Source organism: Octopus bimaculoides, chromosome 19, assembly GCF_001194135.2.
Source record: "Octopus bimaculoides isolate UCB-OBI-ISO-001 chromosome 19, ASM119413v2, whole genome shotgun sequence".
Classification (NCBI taxonomy): domain Eukaryota; kingdom Metazoa; phylum Mollusca; class Cephalopoda; order Octopoda; family Octopodidae; genus Octopus; species Octopus bimaculoides.
In genome coordinates, this window is record NC_068999.1 from 10,317,277 (window position 1) to 10,321,268 (window position 3,992).

Below are 3,992 nucleotides of genomic sequence, written 5' to 3' on the forward strand. Positions count from 1 at the left end.
TATATAATATTTTATAAATCATAAATGTATAAAAAATATATTGCTTATATCATATTATTTTTCTAATATAAATACCATATTATGCTTCTTTCGTACATAAGTTGTGTATATAATGTATATAGCATACATAAAATAAATACCTGTAAAATATCATATGGAATAGTACACGTTATATAGAATAAGTATTTTACACAAAAGTGAATTTAGAAATATATTATACGTTTTGTCAAATGTGTGTGTATATGTGAGAGAGAGAGAGAGAGAGAGAGAGAGAGAGAGAGAGAGAGAGTGTATCACAGACACGCACAGACATATATAGACATGCAAATACTACATATCTACATTCATGCATGAATACATGTAGTAAATATTTTTAATGCATATAATACAAATAAATTTAGTAGCTGTTGTTTGGTAAATGATAAGCTCTCACAATTTCACAATTTATATTCGTATCCCTCTAATACATTGCATAAATATTAGCCCATCAATTTGCAGAATATTAGTGTTAATTACATGGAATAAATCTGATTTAAATTGGAGGAATTTATTGACACGAGCTGGTATCAAATTATATTGGATTTGAATGAGATTTAGAAACAAAATGTTGTGTGTATTCGAAATTAATATTTCTATTAATAGAAATATTATTTATGCTTACACACACACACACACACACACACACACACACACACACATATATATATAACATACACATTTATATGAATATATATCTGAGCATTGTATATAAATATGTGTATTAGCATTGTATATAAATATAAACAATGTACTTAGATATATTTATTTGTATATTATCTATCTATCTATATATACATATATATATATATATATGTGTGTGTTTGTGTGTGTGTTTGTGTGTATCCACAAACATTGCATTTATTCTTATAATACTTTATGTGTATATTATATACATATATATAATCTCAGACACACACATACATACACCTATATACACGCACACATTACCAGTTCATTTGCATATGCCATGACAGCAAGAATCATACAAGCTAAATTTTACACACGCAACATAGACATGTATATTCGCATATTTTTTGTGTGCATATACATACGTGGTTGTGATTATATAGTATTTTATTCTTTTATTTTTTTCAAACATTTGACTGCGGCCATGATGGAGCACTAATTTCAGTGGAGCAAATCGACCTCGGACTTATACTTTGTAAGCCTGGTACTTATTCCATGAGTCTCTTTTGCCGAACCGCTAACTTACGGGGGCGTAAACACACCAACATCGGTTGTCAAGCGCGGGGGTGGCAAACACAGACGCACATACAGACACACACGCATATACAAACACGCGCGCGCACGCACATACGCACGCACGCACACACACACAAACACACACACACACACACACACACGCACGCATATATATATATGTACAACCGGCTTCTTTCAGTTTCCATCTACCAAATCCAACCACAACGTTGTGGAGAATACACCTGCTTAAGGTACTACCATGCAGTGAGATTGAACCCGGAATCATGTGGTTGGAAATCAAGCTTCTTACCACACAGGTACGACGGCGCCTGTACATAAATGAATTGAATCGAATTGAACCAGTTCCAGCTCACATTCTAAGGTCATAATGTGACACACACACACACACACACATATAGGTGAAAGTGTGGTTGTGTGGTGAGAAGCTGGAATCCCAATAACATGGTTTCAGATTCAGTCCCACGGCGTGGCACTCTCGGTAAGTGTCTCCTACTATAGACTCGAACCGACGAAAGCCTTGTGAGTGGATTTGGTAGATGGACAATGAAAGAAGCCCCTCGTGTATATAAATATACATACACACACACACATACACACACACACACACACACACACACACACACACATATATATACACGTCAATATTTAAATAAACGCTCGTATATGGTACACACACAGACACACACACACACACACATGTATATATAAAATAGATGAGTACATAAATAAATACATGCATACGTATTTAGGTCTCTGTGTATGTATGTATGTATGTAAGTATGTATGTAAATATTCTATATTATGTGTGTGTGTGTGTGTGTGTGTATATATGTGTGTGCAAACTAGATACATAGATATATGTATATATTAATGTCTGTGTCTTTGCGTCTGCTTGTCCTCCCCACCACTGCTTCACAACCGATGTTGGTGTGTTCACGTCCCCGTAACTCAGCCGGTTCTTTCCAATTAGACCAATAGAACAAGAACTATGCATACAAACAATAAGTCCAGCAGTCGCTTTCTTCAACTAAAAAATTACATTTTTAAGGCGTCGCTCCAACATGGCCACAGTCAAATAACTGAAGCAAGAAAAATAATAAGAGTACCCTCCTTAACCTTATAGCCATATATATATATATATATATATATATATATATATGCATCCTCTTTCCCATACATATATATATTGTATATACACTTATATATACATTTATGTAAATGCGTGTATTTTATATCTCATTAAGCATACATGCTATATACAAATACAAATTAATATACTATAGAAAGAATTCGTGATAACTTATGCACTTAAATATGGTTTGCAACTATATATATTTATGTGTATGTACACGTTATATCTATCCATCTATCTATCTATCTATCTATCTATCTATCTAGCTATCTATCTATCTATCTATCTATCTATCTATCTATCTATCTATCTATCTATCTATCTATCTATATATATATATATATATATATATATATATACATACACTCACATACACACACATATATACACACATACATGTATTCACACATGTATATACACACATTACTGATCATTTCTACGAATTTCGCCAGGCGACTACGTTGTATATTTTAGGATATAACTGCGTCTCCTCAACTTGAAGTGACCAATACCTTGTTAATGTACAGTGAATATTATTCACATATCTCTGCCTATGATCTCTCTCCATATGTCTTGTCAGTTTAGAAGTAGGCTTGGAAAAGTACTAAAATGAGTTATGTACCCGTATTTACATGTTTGTCTTCAAATCATTATAACAATGCGTAGTAACGCCTCCTTAAAAATATTGAGACTTGTACATCTAAGACCTTATGATATATATATCATACGATATATACACAATTAATAATATAGTTACTGCACATACTTCATGCATATTTATGCATGCTATCTTAATATATATGAAATACAATAATAGATATATCTATTAGTTACACAGTTCTACACACAAGCACACAATTAATAATAAATATATTTATATCACTTCTCTCTTTCTCTCTCTCTCTCTCTCTCTCTTTCTTGCTCTCTCTTAGATATATATATACGTTTCAGCCCTAAGGCTGTGTCCAAATGAAAATGGAATAAGAAATTGTGTTATGGGATTCATTATCTTACAGTTGTTTCTGCTTTACCATGCAATGCACGCACTATATGAGAGCTTGTATTTTCCCTATAGCTTCATCGGAGCTTCAATACACACACAAACACACACCTAGCATCTTGGTGTATTTATACCCCCTGAACAAAGCCGTTGAGCAAAAGTATCTGATGAAATATGTACTTGATTTAATATGAAGCTCTGTTGGTCTTGATTGTTTTCGATTTAACCCTCCAAGTCGGTGCTACATCATATCGACACTCGTATGACTGCTACAAATAAGAGCTAAACTATATACATATGTATTTCATTCTTTGATTCTTTTACTTGTCATTTGACTGCGGCCATATTGGAGCACCGCCTTGAATGTTTTTAGTCGAAGAAAGCGACCCCCAGAGCTTTATGAACGTAGTAATTATTCTATCGGTCTCCTTTGTTAAACCGCTACGTTACGGGCATAAACACATTAGCATCGGTTGACAAGTGATGGCGATGGGCACACACACACACACAAAATAATAATTTATAAACAAACCAGTTAATTTCTTCATATAGAAATGCTGCTGCAAATCGCAGAATATATATATATATATATATATA